This window comes from Pseudorca crassidens, chromosome 1 (assembly GCF_039906515.1).
Source record: "Pseudorca crassidens isolate mPseCra1 chromosome 1, mPseCra1.hap1, whole genome shotgun sequence".
NCBI lineage: Eukaryota > Metazoa > Chordata > Mammalia > Artiodactyla > Delphinidae > Pseudorca > Pseudorca crassidens.
In genome coordinates, this window is record NC_090296.1 from 37,068,040 (window position 1) to 37,089,269 (window position 21,230).

Consider the following 21,230-nt stretch of genomic DNA (forward strand, 5'->3'; position numbering starts at 1 on the left):
CCTTCCCCAAAGCCCCTAGTTGTTTCCAATTGATTGGACACATAAGTGTCACGTGCCACATGACCACCTAGCCACTAAGGAGGCTAGGAAAGCATGGTCTTGGGTTTTTCTGGTTCCTACAGCAGAGGCAGGGTTTTTCATTGTCGCTGTGTTTTTTGTTTTGCTTCAGCTAATAGTCAAAGAAAAGCCATACCCAGTATTGTGGAATGGTTCTGCCTCTTCATTACAGGGTCTGACTGATTACTCCATTGTTGTCATTTCCCAGCCAGGAAGGGAGAAAGTAGAAGAGAAGGGCAAGAAGATTCCTTTTAAGGATGTGATGCCGGAGTTGCACTGATTACTACTCTTCTGCTTGCATCCCACTGGCCAGAATTTAGTCACACGATCAGAACCAGCTGCAAGGGAATCTGGGAAATGTAGAATTGGGGTAGCCATGTGCCCACCTAAAACTTGAAGAGTTCTGTTACTAACACAAAGAAAGGGAGGGGTATTGGGGGACAGTCAGCAATCTCCCCCAGAGCAATTATGCAAGAAAGGGTTTGAATGGGTATTGGATGAGCCAGCCAACCATTTCTGTCTCTGTCTTATTCTCAGAGAGGCTTACCTTTGAGGAAGTAAGACAGCGTCAGCATCACCATCCTGACACCCTCTCTGGTCCAAGCTCATTTGTAAAAGAGCCCAATCTCTTTGCAGCTACCCTGGCCACTCTCATTAAATCTCCTTGGTTCTGGTGGGTCCCCCACCTATTCCTGAACCAAGGAGATGCAATACAGTGCTCTGATTGGTCCTACCTGAGTCACCTGCTCTGCCAAATCACCAAGACCTTTGTGGGCCTCAATTTGTTCTTCTGTAAGATAGACATAACAGTAGAATCTACCTCACAGGGCTGGTGGAAGAGTGCTGCGGGTAGCCATTTTCCATAAATGCATCCTCACTTGGCCTACTGACCAGACTCACCCTAACAATGCCATCTTAGAAGACCTTTAAAAATCAAAGCAAAAAAAAAAGTTGTACAGCTGCCTATATTTCATCTCACAGCACATTCCAAAGTAAACATATTTATTCAGCACTTGCTTCAGGCACCTGGCACTCTGCTAAGCACGCTACATACATTCTATCATCATTGTCACAGTAACTCCATGGGAGAGATGCTTTCACTGTTTTCACTGAACAGATAAGGAAATTCGGCTCCTGGCCCTAAGGTCACAGCCAGCGCAGCAGTGGAGCCATCAACCTAGGAGTAACTTTGAACCGCCACACTCCGCTCCCTTTTGCTGGGTAAAAATAAGCCAAACACTTGTGGGATCGTGGAACTCTTCTTGCTGATTGGGGCAGTCACAAGAGAGTACCACTCAGATCTCCCTTAGGGAGGGAACCTGCTGCAAGGGACGTAGCCGGCTAGCTGCCTCCAGCCACGGCACCTTTGGGACCCTGCAGCTCGCACACTGAGCACAGCAGGGGAACCTCAGCCGGGCCAGGACGCTCCTCAGCTCTTGGGCTTCCGATCAGCCTGGCCAAGACTTTCTCAGCTTAGCTGGGCTCCAGTCTAAGGTTCTTCCTACCCAACCCTCTTTCCTGTCCTCTCTCCTTTGGCAAGTCTCAGACCTGCATTGTTGCCTGAAGGCTCTTCTCACTGACCTCTGCTCCCCTGCCCTTTATCCTTCATAGATATTCGTTTATTGCATACCTAACTCCATCCTGGTGTCTGTTTCTCAGAAGCCCCCAAATGACATGCTTCTTGTACCTGCTTTGACTCACTGCGTGGACTACACCACAGGTATGCATGTTTCCAAAGATTCTTGAGTGTTAAAAAACAAGCAAGCAATGAAAAGAATAATTCAAAATTGGGGGTGGGGCGGATCTAATGCAGAGCAATGAGGAGGCTCTTGGCCTGACACTGAAAAAGTGGAGGCTCCTTCTCTGAGCAAGTTTCTAAATAGAGAACAACAGCCATTGCTGATCTTTTTTTTTTTTTTAATATGTCTCAAAATAGATTTTTTAAATATAAATTTATTTATTTATTTATTTTTGGCTGCATTGGGTCTTCGTTGCTGTGCGCAGGCTTTCTCTAGTTGCGGCGAGCAGGGGCTACTCTGCGTTTCGGTGCGCGGGCTTCTCCACTGCGGTGGTTTGTTGCAGAGCACGGGCTCTAGGCACGCGGACTTCAGTAGCTGTGGCACATGGGCTCAGTAGTTGAGGCTCGCGGGCTCTAGGCGCACAGGCTTCAGTAGTTATGGCTCATGGGCTTAGCTGGTCCGTGACATGTGGGATCTTCCCAGACCGGGGATCGAACCCATGTCCCCTACAATGGCAGGCGGATTCTTAGCCACTGCACCACCAGGGAAGTCCCAGATTTTTTTAATTATACAAGTTTCAGATGTACAGCATTATAATTCAACAACTAAAAATAAACAAATTTCAATGAGTACAACATTGGTATTGCCAAAATAATTTTAAGAATGGTAATATCAAACAATTCCAGGGTGCTTAGACTGCTGTATATTCTTTAGACACAATGACTAATTTACTCCTCATAACACCTTGAGGAGGTAGATACTAAGTCACTCTCATTCTAAAGTACAGAGGTTAAGTCATTTGTCCAAGGTCACACAGTTACAGTCTGGAGGAGTCAGATTCACACTCAGGCATTTTGGTTTCAAAGTGTATGCTTCAATCCTCTTAGTTATATGTCTCATACTCAGCCCACACTGGCACTTTTTGGTAAACTCATTTTGAACTTTCATAACTAATCTGCCTCTTAGTTTGCTGTTGAATCTGTTGAAAAGAAAAACCAGTATATAGAATGAAAATTGGTAGTTTTAGAAGAGGTTTAATTAAGCCATATTTTGTATTCTATCCTAATTTAAATCTTGAAGTGATTTTTTTTTCACTTTAGACTGTTATCTTATTTTTTTTTAACTTTTTATTTTATATTGTTTTTTGGTTTTTTGGGGGGGTTTTGTCTTTTTTTAAAATTTGGTTGCACCGGGTCTCAGTTGCAGTAGGTGGGCTCCCTTTTAGTTGCGGCAGGTGGGCTCCTTAGTTGCAGCTCGCTGGCTCCTTAGTTGCGGCACATGACCTCTTAGTTGGGGCATGCATGTGGGATCTAGTTCCCTGACCAGGGATCGAACCCAGGCCCCCTGCATTGGGAGCACAGAGTCTTAACCACTGTGCCACCAAGGAAGTCCCCTTATTTTATAGTGTTGTGGAGTTGATTAACAATGTTGTGATAGTTTCAGGTGTACAGTGAAGTGATTCAGTTATACATATACATGTATCTGTTCTTTTTCAAATTCTTTTCCCATTTAGACTGTTACATAATATTGATCAGAATTCCCTGTGCTATACGGTAGGTCCTTGTTGGTTATCCATTTTAAATATAGCAGTGTGTACATGTCAAAAAAATCCAAAACAGTGCTGATCTTAAAAGGGTGGAAACCCAGCTGCTTTGGGTGTGTTGGAGGGAGTGGGGGAGGGGTCTGAAACTTGCCTGGAGTCACACTGCAGGGTTGCAGATCGATTCCAGTTAGTCTAATTCTCATCCAGATGTTTCCCACACTACTCAGGCAAGGAATTGATTCTTTACAGAAAGAGCAAAGACTTAACTCAGCCAAAGGGAAAAAATGATCAATTAAGCACAATATCAATACACTGGCTTTTGACAAGGCTCTCCAAACTGCCGTGGGATTGCCCTTGCTGCCCCTGGAAGCATGCGTCACAACTACCCCACCGCACCTTAAGGCTTATCCAGTGATTGCTAACTGGTAGCACCGGTGGATGCAGCCTACAACCATGTTTGACTTGCTCCCCACAGTGATTTTTATAAAACTTAAAATTAGTTGACAAGATTTATCAACTGGGATATTTTACATAAACATCTGGACTCCTTGTTTCTGCTGCAAATCAGATGATCTGGCCATGCTCATTCTGCACATCCACTTCCTGCTTCAGACAGGGCCGGAATCCCCACTACTGCTATCTTACTACACCTGCTGGCCCTGAAGACTTTTGAGTTCATGACGCCAGGGTTATACTGCTCAGGACAGTAAACTTCCCTGATTTTGAGCACTCAGGTTCAGATCATGAGGCCTGGAGAGCACTGGGCTGAAGTTAGCTGTGAGCTCCTTAAGAAAAATGAGTTACTAAGCAAATTAATTTGGGATTGAGGATTTCAAGAGGGAATTTTTTTGAAGTACTTTTCAAGCATTCCAGCAGGAATGATGAGCATTATTAGCCCAGCTGGGAGGTTTGTCAGCAGTGACAGTTTGGGGATGGGTGACGACCAGAGGCAGAGACCTTGTATTAGAAGAGGTGGGACTTCTGTCCTGGCTTTGCCCTTACCCATGATACGATCTTGAGGGTTTCCTTCACGCTCAGATCAGGTGCCTGGTGTTATAACAAGAATAATAAGAGCTAACGTCTGCTGAGCGCTCATTACCTGCAAAGCAGTTTGTTAAGTGCTTTGCGAACCTCCTCCCATTTCACACCAAGCCTCCAAGTCAAGTACCAGTGTTACCTCCAAAGCACAGGAAGGCTTCGTGACCTGTCCAAAGTCAGAGAGTCCGTAATTGACACAGCCAGGATTTGAAGCCCAGACACTGACTCCAGAGCCCACACGTGTATCTCCTACACTGTGACGCTTCCACCTGCTTCACGGGGTTGTCCTGAGAATTTTACAAGATGATGTAGGTCAAGTGCTTTTATAAACTATAAAGTGATATAGCAATGTTCACTATTATCTATCACTTGAGCACTGCAATTTTTTTCAAAATTGGTGCTTCACCTAAAAATTACCAAGTCAGTTTGGGCCGTTTCTGTTTCTTTCAAATTAATGATTTTTTTTTTTTTTAAGATAATCGGAGGAAGCCATAACTCAAACATCATTAGTCCTGTAGTGCCCTCTGCTGGCAACAGTCAGGAAAATTATGAAATTATAATAGGTGAGAGTGATTCCCTCGGCCCCCTTGAACAACTATTTCTGGAGCACGTACTTTGTCCCGGGCATTGTACCAGCTGTCACGTGGCCTAGAGGACACAGGAGGTCCCATTCCAGCCCAGCTTGCCCCCTGTGATTTAGGTATAGGAAAATGAAAGCCACAGGGCAAGGGTGACCCCACTTCCCATCCTGACATCACAGAGAGGAGCCCAAAGCCAGACAGCGTTGTCATTATCTCCCTTAAAAGGACAAAGTGAGCCCCAAACCATGAGGTAAAGGGTACTCCTGCCCAGGGATATGCAGGTAAATGTTTGACAGTCAATTCTCTGGCAGGGAGAAGCTCTGATTTGTGGCATTTGTCCATTTCGATGGTGGAAATACTCCCACTATGACCAGTTTCAAGCTACCAGCATGACGATTCACAAGATGCTTAAAGTTTTAACAACTGGCCTCTCAAAAGCCGGCAGGAGCTGGCCCCAACACACCGCTTCTTTCATCTCTCGAAAAAAACAGACCTTCTCATCTTCCTTCCCAATCAACTGGACTCGAGAATTCTTCCAGCTGGTCCACACTAACGATCAGGGACAGATCAGCCTCACCCCAGCAAGGCTGACATCTAACAGAGAAGGGCGGACTGCCAGCTGGAGTGTTCCCTGAGCATCCTCTGGTGGCTCTAGCCAATGGTCCACTTCACCTTCCCTCTTTCCCGCTCTGAAAGGGAACCTCCTTCACATTTCACCTTCCTGTCTTCATCTCCAGATTCCCTGCCTCAGCCCAGAAGCCTCCACTCCAGCACAGGCCTCTCACTTTGTCCAACACAAGGAAGAAGCCCTGCCTTGGACCCAGGAAAGAAGGAGGAAAGTATGGGGCCATGGGTGACCTGGGGAAGCAGTTCCCCGTTGTATCCAACTAGAGAGGTGAGCCAGGCAGAGCAAAACCCAGCTGCTGGGAGCTCCAGAGGACCCATATCCTGAGGGCAAGCTTTCTATTCAGCCCAGAAATCATCCCTGAGACCCAGCAAATAAAACCAGAAGAATGACGACCACAGTTCTCCAGACAGCAGCTACCAACCTCCACCTCCCATGAGGTTACCATTGCCCCTTGCTTCCTGCCCTGACCTGCCCTCAGATCTCCTTCCGCAGCAGTCCCCTCATCCCCAGGTTCTGGCATCCTAACGGATGAGGAAACCCACAGTGAGAAGACTGGGTTCCACTCTGGCTTGCATGGGTCCTTGAGAAAGTTTCTAAACCTCCTGAGGCTTGTGTTCTGAAGCCAAAATAGAAAAAGTCATCAGAGAGTGCTGTGGAGAGGATTAAATTAGAATGTATGTGAGAAGGACTTGACAAATCAGAGTGTTCCATAAATGTTTGTTATTTTTCTACCTGAGAGAAGTATTTATTTATTTTTGAATTTTATTTATTTTTTTATACAGCAGGTTCTTATTAGTTATCTATTTTATACATATTAGTGTATATATGTCCATCCCAGTCTCCCCATTCATCACACCACCCCCCACTCCCCCCCCCAACTTTCCCCCCTTGGTGTCCATACGTTTGTTCTCTACATCTGTGTCTCTACTCAGAGAGGTATTTATGTGGGGTGGGTTTTTTTCTCTCTTATTAAAGGAACATATTTTTTGTGGAAATTTTGAAAAATACATTTGAGTATTAAAAGAAAAAAAATTCAAATCACCTACAGTGAGCCACCATGCACATCTGGTATTTCTCCCAGTCTTTTTTTCTATGTATATAGATACACCTTGGTTAAAAGAAAGGATGAGGATATTAATGACTCAGGGGTAGTGGTCTCTCCCTGCTCCAGCCTGCAGGCCTGACAACAGCGTTTCTCTTCATACCTGCAGTATGAAAGAGGGCAGTTAGTCTCTCACTAGAAACAAGGCCTGCTGGGATCCCAAACAAAGAGACCTCGGAAATCGAACCTGTTCTTCCTGATAGAGGCCTTCAAACTTTTTGTTCTCCAAGCCAGTTTGGAAAGACCACATGGCCTTAGGGATCTCCTTGCCTGCCTATCCTGATTTGTAAAATCAATTTTTAAAAATTAAAATTGGGAAGCTTTTCAACGAGTAAAGCATATATTGCTGCAGTCGTGCTGTTCAAATGCTGATTCTCGGGCACTTTTCAAAGTGGAACTGAATTTGCCGTAGGAAATACTTTTGAAAACCTCACCGTCTTCTGTGGCTGGCCCACGAATCACCAGAGGAACCCATGTAGAACATCAATGCAAATCTGTTCCGCTGGGCTCTCTCTCGGTATCTGACAAAATGTCATCTTTTCATCGACGTTACCAAGATCCTCTCCCTCACTTCTGCCCTAAAACAGGTGTTTCTTTGGCTGTCAGAAACGACCTGGGTCTCTCTTCCTCTATAATGATAATGGCTGGGCCCCCCTGCCTGAGTCCTACTCACCCTGACTTCTCCAAGATTCCAATCCAACTCGGAGTAGGAGGTAACTCCAGGTCTCCAAACACTTGGGAGGGGCCTGAGATGCTCACATGACTTAAGTGCATTGATGGGAGAATGCGTCCAAAGAGCCATGTCCCGAATGTCACTTCTGTGTGGCTGCATGTACTAGAAGAGCTTGTGACTAAGTATTTCCAGTCCAGATGTTTCAGGCTAGAGAGTGCGAAAACCAGGACAGGCACTCTTCCCCTAAATGCCTAGGATAAGTCCAGCAGCTTCTTGCCACTGCTTCTCTCCAGACACACACAGTAAGTGCAAAGAGCAAAGGACACCCCCTCCATTGGTCCTCTCTGCTGCTGCCAGAACAAAGGTCTCGGTGACTTCTGTCTCCTAAGAGAATGTTCAGCCCCACCCAGAGGACAGGTCCTGTCATATTCCTTCAGGGTCCCTTACTGTTTGTGAGAGGTCACCTCGTATCTACGGTAAAAACCTGAGCTTGGGACTCAGCCTGACCTCGGCTGGAATGCTAGCTCCACCTCTTCCCCGGAAGTTTGGCCTCAGGCGAGTGTTTCTACCTTGTGAGCTTGAAGAAGGGGCTGTGAGTGTGTCCAGAGGTCATTCGTGAAAGAACGCTTTGCAGGTGCTCAGCGAATGGTGATGAGGGATAAGGGGCTCCTTCCTGAAACAGGCCGCTCAACACTTCGCTCTCAAGCAAAGCTGCAGCAGTAGGACAAGCTAGCTAGGCTCAGCAAAGGTAGTCTCACGGCTCTCACGCCCCTGTTGGCAACTGTCTCTTTTCACTGAACTTTCACAGTCCCCTTGCGGCCCTTCCAAAGTCAGCACCTACCAGTCAGGACTCTTCTCTTTGGTTGAGCTGTGCTTCTGAGTGGCCAACCCCGAGGTCTTTCCCACCTCTTAACCAGGACGTCCCCTGTCAGCAGGGAAAGGGAAAGGGAAAGGGAAAGGTGTGGGGCCATCACCAGCTCTTGGTAAAGCGCATCACCTTTTTATGATCTCCTCTTTGTAGGCTCACTTCCCAGCACCCAAGCACAGAAGTCCAGGGTTCCAGAACCTACTTCAAAGCAGGACAAGACCTCTCCGGCTCCTCCCCACCCACCAGCATGCACGCAGCCTCCCTTTCCAGGGGCAGAAGTCAATGTAGAGGCAGGAGCTCCAAGCCCTAAGACCACCCAGATAACTTAGATACGTCTTCACCTCTCACCACCAGAGCCCAGGACATCCAGTTCATCCCTTATCCCTGACTCTCTTCTCCATAAGGCTCAGATGTCACCTGTCAGTGAGGCCAGCCCTGGAAAAGCACACACCCCTCACCATCCCCTGTCCCCAATTCCCTATTAAATGCAAAGTCTGATCTTCCCTGTAGAAACGTTTTAGAAAAGCACTTCTCTTCCCAAATTCTCTTGAGATGTGACTCAGACAATGTCACCCTGCCAACTTCTTAGAGTCCTTCGTAAGTCTCAGGAAGCCAGCCTTCCGGCCCCTCCCCCAGCCCTGGGAGCAGCTGGAGTCCTGTGGGCTCCGTCGGATCGTTCTGGGAAACAGCCGTCACATCTCCCGTGGGTTCACATCTTTCGGGGCCAGCACGGTGGTTACGGCAAGGCACTTTCCCAACATCCTGATCTGACAAACGGGGAGCCCCTTGGGCCGGAGAACAGCCATGGGGCTAAAACCCTTGCTGGCTTCCCCACCCTAAACAGTCTCCTTCCCCTGATACAGGGGGCCCCCCCGCAGGCCTGCTGAGAGGAAAGCTGCAGAACCGAGAGAAGCAGCTTGTGACCGGGAAAGTGAAAGGAACCAAAGTAAAAAGGCTCAGATTACTTGTAGCTGGTCTGGGAGGCCACGGTCAAGCTTTCCGCTCAGAGGAGACAATGAAGAGAGTGTGGAGACAAGGAAAGTGAAACTGAACCTGCCATGGCCGCTGCTGATCCACTCGCCACCCAAGGAAGAAGTCACTGCTGCATCTGCTTCCAGTACTGCCGAGACCCGTAATCACAGAGTGCGGCCACAGCTTCCACCAGGCCTGCCTCATCTGCTGCTGGAAGCGGGCCTCACCTGCCCTCCTGCCCCCCTGCCTCCAGTGCCACCAGAGCCTTCAGGCCAAGAGCTTCAAATGCAACAGGTAGCTGGGAACCGTGGATGTCACCAGACTGCTGCTGGAGCAGGAGGCAGGGCCCTTGCCTCTCCGGTCTGTCAGAAGCACCTGGAGGAGACTCCCCTGGTGGCGCAGTGGTTAAGAATCTGCCTGCCAATGCAGGGGACACGGGTTCGAGCCCCGGTCCAGGAAGATCCCACATGCGGCAGACCAACTAAGTGACTAAGCCCGTGTGCCACAACTACTGAGCCTGCGCTCTGGAGCCCACAAGCCACAACTACTGAGCCTGCACTCTGGAGCCCGTGAGCCACAACTACTGACGCCCGCACGCCTAGAGCCTGTGCTCCGCAACAAGAGAAGCCACTGCAACGAGAAGCCCACACACTGCAATGAAGACCCAACACAGCCAAAAATAAATGAATAAATAAATTAAAAAAAAAAAAAGAAGCAGCACCTGGAGGACTAAAGCCATTGGTGCGAAGGACCAGGAGGCCCACCCTCTGCGGGGTTTGCCTGGACAGCGGAGCAGAGTGACGATTCCCATTCACATGGGCTGGCAGGGTTTAAGGCAGAGGGATGAGAAGGGGGTTTAACCTGGAGATGATCGGAGAAAGGGAAGGGAAGTGGGGGAGGGATGGAGGAGGGATGGGGAAGAGAAGGGAAGAGAGGGGAGGGGACCTGGCAGGCAATGCCTAGTTTTAGTGGAGTGGAATATTTTCCCAGTATAAGCCACCATCATGTTCACAGAATTATTCTTAAAAGCTTTACAGGAGAAAGTCATTTTTTCAAGTGGCCTGGTGGTTAAGAGTTAGGGATCTAGAGTTAGTCATATAGATTCAAATCCATGCTCTGCTTCTTCCCCCAGGGGTTGCCTTGGATAAATGTCTTAACTTCTCTAAACCTCCATTTCCTCATCTATAAAATGATGGCAGTAGTTCCTACCTTTAGGGTTCCTGTAAGAATTAAGTGAAGTAATGTTTATAAAGCACTTAGCACAGTGCCTGGCACATAGTAAACTCTCCATTACTACTCTTTTTATTATTATTGTCACGAGTGGTAGATAAGCATCTGAATGAACAAGGTTTTCCACAGCTAAACCTTATGGAAGATGCATGTCCAGCCCTAGGACAACAAAGATCCAGAAGAACAAATTTCAAAATAGCCAGTGTTCGGGTGCTAATGGCTCCATCTATAGTGTTCAGTGGATACGGCTTGATCTACGAAGTGTATAGCCAGACTCACTGCAAACATGCTCCGTTGACAAAAGCAGACAATTTGATTTCCCTATTTCTTGGTTCTTTTTCTTATAATGAATTTTCTCTGCCTCCCTCCAAGATTGGATCTGTAAGGCCTATTAATTCACAGGAAGGGCCAACAGAAGCGGGGAGAGCACTGACACATCATGGCCCAGTTCCCCAGACCTGCTCATGGCTGTAACTTGGGCTACGAGCCTTCCTGTTCCTCCCCTGAGGGTACACGGAAGGTGTGGAGATGCCATGACGCAATCCACCTCTCAGGACTTGACCCATGGTATCAGGAGATGGACTCATCGTGGCCACCTTGAGGCCAACCCTACAAGCTCAGTTTTCTCAAGGTCACCTTTATATCTTCAAATCAGAGAAGATCGCAGGTGCTTGAGCTATCCAGGTATGATCCTAGCTCCATGGCATGAGTTCAGAGGTGCTGCAAACCACGCCCCCCAAATCTCCCTTCCAAACCCCTGTCCCAACACCTGCTATCTAGACCAAAAAGGTCACTCCTTGTGTCACAGAAATGACAAATAGGTTTCATTGCAAGTGCCAATTCCAAATTATTGAGATTGGATTTTGTTTCAGAAAGATTCTCAGGCCTTTTCTGGTCTCAGCAGCATGTTTGCAATCCATTAGCAGTATCTGCAATGGAGACTGGAAAAGAAGCGCCAATGGTTTTGCACAGGACTGTCATCCTTAAAAGAATTCTTGTTACATTTACAGTGCAACTATACGCCAGTCGAGAACACATGAACTTGTGATGACTAACCACCATTACCAGTAGGGCCTTGAGGTCACAGGAGTCAGAACAGGGACTTTCTGAGAAGGGGATTTGAGAATGGCATGCAGCCTGAGATATGGTGCTGGTGGTTGAGGAGGACCAGCCCAGACGGGGGCGCAGATGGGAAGCTTGGGTGCCTTTGGAGCAGCCCCAGGCCTTGGGTTTCTTGGGAAGGGACCTAAAGGAAGGTAGCTGCCTCCAAATGGGTCACCAAAGCAAATTCTAGGGCAACCTTTTGAGCCCCACCCTGCTGCCAGTCTGGGGCACTCCCATGCTCTCTGCCCAGAGGGAAGCATACAAAATTCTGACTGCACTGGAAGTAGCAGCCATCTCGTACCTTCTACGCTCCAGCTCCAAGCTTGGTGCCCTCACACACGCTGGACACACTTAACCCACTCCCACGTGGTAGGATTTTCCAAATTCTCCAATATTATATGTTATTGACCTATTTATTATAATTATCCTGTGCTCATAGTTTTTTAAAAAAAAATCAAATAGTACAGAAGGGTCTCAGATGAAGAGTAAGCCCCAGCCCCACTTTCCAGAGATAACTACTCTTCAAAGTCTCTCATAGGACACCCATGTCTGTGGCAGCATTATTCGCAATAGCGAATTCATGGATAAACAAAATGTGGCATGTATGTACAATGGAATACTATTTCGCCAAAAAAGGAGTGAAATGTGACACATGCCACAGCATGGATCAACCTGGAGGACATTATGCTAAGTGAAATAAACCAGACACAAAAGGACAAATATTGTATGATTCCACTTACGTAAGTTTATCTAGAATAGGCAAAACTATAGAGAGAGAAAGTAGAAAGGTGGTTACCAAGGCAAGGGGGAGAAGGGAATGGGGAGTTACTGTTTAACAGGCACAGAGCTTCAGTTTATGACGGTGAAAACATTCTGGACATGATGGTTGTCCAACACTGTGACAGCACTTCATGTTACTAAACTGCAGGCTTAAAATCAGTTAAAATGGTAACTCATGTATATTTTACCACAATTTAAAACAACAACAACAAAAAAGCTGTTCTGTACTCTTCCATGAGGAAGTAGAGGTAATCTCACTTTGCACAGCAGTGCAGGACCCTAAACATGACTGTGCAAGCTGACACCATTGAGACTGACCTAAATAGTCAATGCGAAAAATGATGATTGTTCTATGACCTTTAAATGTTTTGTCAAAACGTTAAAAACCCTCTTACTGTCCATTATAAATGTAGAGGGAAAAAATAGTAACTCTGTATAATATACCATTATTTAAAACATTAGGAATTTTGAGAGTTAATTGTTCTATTTCTTGGTAAAAAACTTATCAAGAGTAGTTTGAACAGTGCTTGCCTTCTTTTTCTATTCACATAATTTACAATACAGAGCAAGCATCATTTGCATGCCTTCATGAATTTTCATGCTCCTTTGGATCTTTCCAACATTTTACCCATTGAACATTCAATGTCGTGAAATAGATCTAAGGGGTTCTTTAGTGTCAAATATTTATTTATTTATTCTATTTTTTGGCTGCATTGGGTCTTCGTCGCTGCACGCAGGCTCTCTCCAGTTGCAGCGAGCGGGGGCCACTCCCCACCGCGGTGCGCGTGCCCCTTATTGCGGTGGCTTCTCTTGCTGCAGAGCACGGGCTCTAGCCACGCGGGCCTCAGTAGTTGAGGCTTGAGGGCTCCAGAGCGCAGGCTCAGCAGTTGTGGTGCATGGGCTTAGTTGCTCCGTGGCATGTGGGATCTTCCTGGACCAGGGCTCAAACCCGTGTCCCCTGTATTGTCAGGCGGACTCTTAACCAGTGTGCCACCAGGGAAGTACTCAAATGTTTTTTTGTGTGTGTGTGCTTTTTGGTTTTTTTTTTTGCGGTACGTGGGCCTCTCACCGCTGTGGCTTCTCCCGCTGCGGAGCACAGGCTCCGGACGCGCAGGCTCGGTGGCCATGGCTCACGGGCCCAGCCGCTCCGCAGCACGTGGGATCCTCCCGGACCGGGGCACGAACCCGCGTCCCCCGCATCTGCAGGCAGACTCTCAACCACTGCGCCACCAGGGAAGCCCTACTCAAATGTTTTTTGATGTCACTTTTTTCTGAGACTTCATCCTTTTTGTCACCACCACTTTCCTCATTTATACTGACATGCCCACCTTCACTAGGTTCCTCTGCCTGCACATCCAGTCTCTGTAATGGCAGCAGTGTCAACATTCCTATGGCCATCTATTTTTTTTTTCTAACTTCATTTACATTAGACTCAAATTCTGCAAAGTTATTTGCACAGTGGAGTAAAAGTTACTGCCACACTGCACGGAATCCAAAGTAGAAATAAATGCTCCATTTCAACCATAAGCAGCTTTCTGTTCCTAGTACAATTTAAACTACAAGATGTTGCTACCAAATGTAAAATAGATAGCTAGTGGGAAGCAGCTGCACAGCACAGGGAGATCAGCTCAGTGCTTTGTGACCACCTAGAGGGGTGGGATAGGGAGGGTGTGAGGGAGACGCAAGAGGGAGGAGATAAGGGGATATATGTATATGTATAGCTGACTCACTTTGTTATACAGCAGAAACTAACACCATTGTAAAGCAATTATACTCCAATAAAGATGTTTAAAAAAATAATAAAATAAACTACAAGAGGTTGAAGGGACTTGAGCTTGCTTTTATATTCATTGGACTTTTTCAATATAATTTGCACCATAGCTTCGTGCAGGTTTAGATCCCATCCTACCTTTGCTCTGACGTTGCCATTTTCAGGTTTTTTTGTCACATACAGTTTTACTTCCAGTGTTATCCCTTTTCATTTGTTTGCTCCACTTCCATCTTTGTTGGCCAATTCTCTTTTTTGATTAACTATCTCCGTAAAATGGCATGTGGGTTTATGACCGGAAGACAAGGAAGCAACGCAACCAAGTGCTTTGCTGTCTTTGCATGAACCGAATAACAGATGTGCGTGAATTGAATAAACAGATTGGTTTAATAACCAATAGGCTTTAAAATAAGTGACATGACTGGTCACTGATCACGATGTGCATCTGTTGTTTATGTAGTGATCTGTGGAATGAAGAGCTAGCAGTGAAGTTTGTACTTTATGCAATTACATTTAATATACAGTGGTAACTGAAATTGGACACATGTTATTGGGGGACTGATGTTCCTTAAAATGTGGTAACTTAAGTTTGCATATTGGAACTATGCAAAGCAAGGACTGCCTGTAATAATAATGGATGTTTGACTATTTGTTATATACCAGGCCTTATTCTAAGTGCTTTAACCTATAATCCTCCCAACCCCCACTATTAGTTCCCATTTTACAAATGAGGAAACTGAGTCACAAAGAGCTAAAAGGTCCAAGGTCACACAGCTGGCAGTGGTGGAGCTGAGTCTGTGTTTTAAATTTATATGCTGTACTTCCTTTGGTAGAGATGAGAAAGAGTGATTTTTTTGGGGGGGGAGCGTGTCATGTGGCTCATAAAAGTGGCAGCGTGTGTGCCAGTCCACCACAGCTGCCTCTCCCTCCCAACCTACCTAGGAAGATTATCATTCCAACAAGAGTAGTTATCACCACTTTCCCTGATCACAGAGGAAGAGGTGTGCAGCCTCAAACACCACCTTTGTTTCTTAATTTTTTTCCATTTCTTTTGGAATAGGTAATACATTCACATAAGCTAAAATTCAAAAGGTACAAAGGACTACATCATCCTCTCCTCCAGCCATGCCTCTCCTCCCCAGAGGCAACCAAGGGTACCAGTTTCTTCTCCCTCTGCTCTGAAGCTGTCCCAGAACGTCTCATACCACCTGCCCCTCCTTTCATGTATCTACTAAAACTCAAGTTTGAACAGGGTCAGAATCCTGGGTTATAGAAAATTTTGGAGTACAAGAAATAATAAAAGCACGAAATTCTTTAAAAATTATCTTGGGTTTGTTTGTTTCCAGGGACTTGAGAACCACTTGGATACCATGAGGAAACGGAGTTTGCTTTGGAATTTGAGGACGGAGGAGCAATGGAGAACCAAGAACTCCTGGTAGGATGAATGGGCCAACAGGGCTGCTCAGAGAGGGCCCTGACTCCCGAGGGGAGGGGAGAGGAGGGGAAGGGAGTTCCGCAGCGCCCTATCCCACCTCGTAGTCTGCCAGTCACTCATGCTCAGAGCGGGCTCTGTACGCAGGCTCTGAATCTCATACTGTCTAGTTTTTAAAGGACTTAAAGGGCAAAGAAAAGAATATCTTCATCTACCATGCTGGCTTTTTCAGGACAATATTGATTTCAAATATTCTATCCTGCTGTCCCCTTGAGCTATCACAAATGTTTTAGAAACCCCAACTTTGCGGTATCCAAACCACATCTTCAAAATGGCCTCTCTCCTCTAAACCTCTTATCTTCTGCAGCACAAAATCCTTTCTTTGAACACGGATCTCAAATTTGGGGCTCAGATAATAAGGTAATCATAGAATACGTGAGTAGAAGGAACTGGCAAGTTAAAGCAAAAGGGAGGGACAGTCAGTGTAAGAACACACCCTAGCCCGTTTTTATTGAGAGGCCGTTTAGTGTAGCACTGATGGGCATGGATGCTGGAACCAGTCTGCCTGGGTTCAAATCCCAGCTTTGATGCTTACTAGCTGTGTGTCCTGGACACAGGGGTTAACCTCTCTGTGCTTCAGTTTCCTCATCTAGTAAAATGAGGGGATGGGTGCCTGGTTCTGAGGGGCTTTGTGAGGATTAAGTATGTTAATACAGGACAGTGCCTGGGGCAGAGTGGCGCTCTGTATGGAGCCGGTCTAGCCACTGGGTCCTCACCTTGTGCTGGCTGCTAATCTCTTTACACACACGAGTTCATCTAACCTCCACAGCGGCCCTCAGTACTTCCACTTGACACGTGAGGAAGTTGAGACCCGCAGAAGCTAAGTGAGATGCCCAAGTCACCCACCCGACGCAGAGGAGCCAGAATTCAATCCCAGCCCCCAGACGCGCGCATTTGCCACCACCCTGCACAGTGCGAACACACTCAGGGGCACAGTGAGAGAGCTGTTTTTAAGCAGGCCAAGTCCTCGTTTCTCTGCAGCCTTGCACTTCACCGTCTGCTCACCTGAGGTTGCTCAAAACCACTCTGGTTGCCTCGATCCAACGGCTTCTCGATATCAGCCGCTGATGAGTCCATGTCCACCTGACTCCAGTGAAACTGTCATCACGTGCGAGAGTCAGAGGAAGGCCTTCTGACAGGAACGACATCCTCCAGCCAAATGAGGTATGGGTGGAATGAGCTTCTGGGGCCATTCTGCTCTCCAGCACCATTGCCGGGAAAGACTACAACAAAATATATCCACATCTGCTTCGAGGAGGATTAGGGCAATGTGGAAGGAAGAAAAGGTTGCGGGAATATATGATAGCTTGGTACACACTTTGAAGCCTTTGGAAATTATTACTGTCACTGTTTGGGCACCTTTCACCAATTAATCAATATGTCTGATTAGCTGGGATCAAATTTAGGTTAGCGAGTTATTAAAACACGAATATAAAGTTCTCACAGGGGCACATGATGACTATCGATAAGAATATTCATGGACAATAATGTAAACAGGGTAACATAAAGACCATCAGACCTGGAGTGGCCCAAATGAAACTAATTAATGGGCTGCATGTGGCTATACGGACTGCTAGGGGCTGGATGACTTTGGGCAAGCCACGTCACATCTCTGTGCCTCAGTTCCTCACTGGAAAGGAAAGGGTTTGACCGGGCCATCTCTTTCAACTCAGCACCAATCGAGGCAACAGTTCTGAATGTCTCCGACGCCTGCCAGATAACGCTGCTCATAGCACCCTATGTTTCCTCCATGACGCTTCTCACAATGTATAATCAGGCACTTGTTTTCATGTTTAATCACTGTCTACCCAGCCAGACAAAGCAAGGACCACATCTGACTCAACCACAACACGTAGCACGGGGCCTGGCACATGTGTATGAGTCGGTTCATGAATGAAATGCAGGAAGCGTGTTAGACACACACTATTCACTAGGACATAGTGTGGTATTTACTAGGCCAAGTATGTGAAGAGTCTGAACTTGCAGAGAGCAGTGATTAAATCTAAGAGAGCAAAGGACTGAGAAAGATTTTCTGGAGTTTTGTTTTATCTGCTCTGGGTCCCAGAAGATCCCCGGGCAGATATATATGTGTTTGCCGTGCGGGGGAGGATTAAAAACTGGGAGGAGGGAAAAGAGGAATCTTGTGTATTAAGACTATCAAAGAAAGGCCGAAAATACATGTTGCGGGGGAACTTCGAGCCATCTTATACTTCTGGAGCATACAGTGGGAGGCAAGAATAACCTGGAATAAGAGACAGCAGCACCAGTGACAGGTCAAGGTACCAGACGAGGCCAGGGAGTGAGGACCTGTAATGTGGGGCTTGGCAGGCACCAGGGCCACATCCTGTTCTGAAGCAGGTGGTGAGGAGGAAAAGATAGGAGAAGGAGTATCTGAGCTCTGAGGGGGAAGGAGTCTGTTTCTGTGTTCCTTTGACACAGAGGTCAGCGAACTTCTTCTGTAAAGGTCCAGACAGTAAATCTTTTTGGCTTTGTTGACCACATGGTCTCTGTTGCAACTTCTCGAGTCTGCATGCATGAGGCCAAAGCAGGGACATACAATACTTAAATAAATGATGTGTCTGTGTCCCAATGAAATTTTATGTATGGACATGGAAATCTGAATTTTACATAATTTTTACATGTCACAAAATAGTATTCTGCTTTTGATTTCTCTCTAACCATTTAAAAATGTAAAAACTCTTCTTAGCTTACGGGCTATACAAAAACTGTAGTTTGCCAGCCCCTGCTTCGAAGGAGATTTATTGAGTTTCTACTATGTGCCAGGCACTAAGCCAGGTTTTTAGGATACAAGATCACTTCCTGCAGGACTCACAGAGTGGCACAGGAATAGGACATAGAAACAAAAGACTACAGTTATATGCAAGCCAAACCCAGTGCCTGAGGACATGAATAAATCAATGTCCTCAATAAAAGTATTGCATCAAAATAGCAACATGTATATAAGTTTGGACTTTGACCACCATGAGGGCTGCATAGACCATGCACTGCACAAATCCAGAAGGTGCCATTCACATAGGCTCCAGTGTAAATGGTGCCCCCTGGAGTTGTGTGAGGGCCCTGGTGGGAGCCCAGAGGAGAAATATGAATTCATCCTAAAGTTGTACAGGAAGGTCTCACAGAGGAAAAGCAATTTGAGCTGAATCTTGTAAGTTGAGTAGGAACTTTGCCAGGCAAATAAAGCAGGATAGGGCATTCCAGGAGAAGAAACGGCATGAAAGAACACAGTATGTGCATATAGAAAAAAGCAAGCAGTTCAGTTGGAGCTCAGAGTGTGGAGTGGTGAGCCACAGAAAATGAGGATAGGAAAAGGGCAAAGGGGCAAACCGATGAGTCCTAAACAGCTGGCCTAAAACAGCTGTTTATCATACTAGCTACCAAAAGTTTCAAGAAGATGAACAACAATCTTAAGATTCTTCTCAAAGCATTATGTTCTCCAGTATTTACTGAGCGACTGCTACGTGTAAGACATTGATGATAAAATGAGGCATGAGAAATATGACCTCAGTCCTCAATCCTTGAGATAAAACATTTTAAATCAAACAAATAACATTAGATACCAATGCCATCAATCCCCTCTACTATTTCATGTCTGGTTTTGGAAAAGTGATTTATCTCAGGCTACTACGATTAACAAAATATCTGAGCAGCTTCAGGACCTTCTGGATATGTACACTTAAGAAAGAGTAAAAGGAGTTTCACCTCTCAGCAAAAGCCAGTAGAAGCTCACTTTCTTAGATATGACTGAATAGGTTGGGCTTAGCAAGCAGACAGACCTGGGTTTGAATCAGGGTTCTGGCACTTATGGCTGCATTATAGTATACAAGTGTAACCTCTCTGAGCCTCGGTTTTCTCACCTGTAATACAGGGGATAATTACCTGGTAGAATCAATTAAGTGAGATAGTACATGAGAATGGCTTGGCAGAATGCCTGATACTTGGAAAGTGTTCAATGAATAGTGGCTTAGGGCTTCCCTGGTGGCGCAGTGGTTGAGAGTCCGCCTGCCGATGCAGGGGCCACGGGTTGGTGCCCCGGTCCGGGAAGATCCCACATGCCGCGGAGCGGCTGGGCCCGTGAGCCATGGCCTCTGAGGCTGCGCGTCCGGAGCCTGTGCTCCGCAACAGGAGAGGCCACAACAGTGAGAGGCCCGCGTACCGCAAAAAAAAAAAAAAATAGTGGCTTATATCAGTTATTCATTACTGACTTACTCAATGCTGTCAGCTGGGCAACTAGATATGGTCACTGCCTCTCTTCCCCCATATTCTCCATCATTCGATTCTGATCAAAGGCAGGTTGATTGGGTAGAAGCAGCTCTGCTCCCCCTTGTCTTGGAATTTTTTCTGGAAAAGATGCATTACGTATTCTTTATTTGCGAAGAGTGCCTCTTGGCCTATGGGCAGTTTCTCCCCCAAGTCACATGGGAGTTGAGGCATGAAGTAGGAACCAGCACTTGAGCTAAGATCTATCACCATCATTTCCTGCTGATTCCTGTCACCAGTGATTAATAGTGACAAATTCAGGGAGCACAAGACCACAGTTAGATTTACTTCTAGCATAGGGAAATGAACACAGTAAAAATGGACTATTAAATATCCTCAGATGATTTTTACATATTTTCAACACGTTCCCCATGAAACATCAGTCATACTATGGGAAGCCCAAGTGTGGGCCATCTGTCTGTTTCCAAGCCTTCCAGCTGGCTCTGGTCACTTGCATGGTTGGAAACCAAAAATGTCCGCATGCTCCGAGTTGGGACTGTGTTCTCATGGCCACCACTGGTCCAATTTCTTGTTTATGCTGAAATCTGAATCTCCTTCTAGCCCTACCTCCTTACTACTGTTTTGTTCCCTTTGCTGGCATGGACCCAAAGAAGGAAATCAGTCCTTTTTGCATTTAATTTGCCAAGGCAACTGATGACCCAACACTTTTTACCAAGGGTGTGGAGTAATTTCTTTTCAGAAAGTAGACGTGATTACGCAGCACCAGACCTGGCTTCACACGTGTGCAACTCATGCCGTCCCACAAGCACCGGTGCTCAGAGGGGCCTGCACTTAGGGTTTCATGCTTTGTGGTCACTTGTCTTTGAAAATCTTTCCAAATTCTTGAAATTTTATCTCTGAATTTGTGCTCTTGTAAGTGAAGTCTGATTGATCAACAGAGCATGCGTCTGGGACTCACTCGCAGTCCTCCCGCCAACTCCTTGCCTTCCTGGGGCAGGTTCTCAGCTGCACTCCCTACTCCAATCCCCATCCCCTGCAACTACCTCCCACCTCTGCATGGTGCCCCAGGCCCCCCTTCCCACCCTCACCCTGTGACCTACACCCAGCCTCTCACATGTCCACGGCGGGGTGGGATGGTGGGCACGTGGGAACTGGAGAAGTTTGGTCTGACTTCCTGGCCCAGGCCGGGTCCGGAGCGGGGAGCTTACAGATGGTGGGCGGCATGCGCATGCGCCGAGTCGCAGCTGAATCCGGGCGCCCACAAGGATCTGCACTTGTGGAGTCCCCTATGCATGAGGGAACACGGGTTAAATAGCAAATTAAAACCAGCGAGACAGAGAGAGACTGCAGTTGAAAGAAAAAAGGCTTTATATTTTAGTACCTCTAACGTAAACTTTTGCTGCATTTTGAACGTTT

At 46.6% G+C, this 21,230-nt stretch overlaps 2 long non-coding RNA genes across 3 annotated transcripts in view; one reads left to right on the top strand and one right to left on the bottom strand.

Annotated features, from left to right (window-relative positions):
* Positions 1-21,230, top strand: part of LOC137222209 (uncharacterized) — a 46,086-nt gene that overhangs the window by 12,237 nt on the left and 12,619 nt on the right. Inside the window, exons 2-4 of one of the 2 annotated variants that reach the window (XR_010942383.1) lie at positions 1,669-1,777; positions 15,430-15,518; positions 16,345-19,837. This is a non-coding gene — a long non-coding RNA (uncharacterized lncRNA). Of the gene's footprint in view, positions 1-1,668; positions 1,778-15,429; positions 15,519-16,344; positions 19,838-21,230 lie in introns of those variants that run through there. The other variant, XR_010942384.1, reaches the window with a different exon arrangement.
* Positions 6,490-9,548, bottom strand: LOC137222213 (uncharacterized). Its single transcript, XR_010942386.1, has 3 exons — positions 9,283-9,548; positions 8,203-8,286; positions 6,490-6,791 (listed from the first exon to the last, which is right to left on the bottom strand). It is a non-coding gene; the product is annotated as an uncharacterized lncRNA (long non-coding RNA).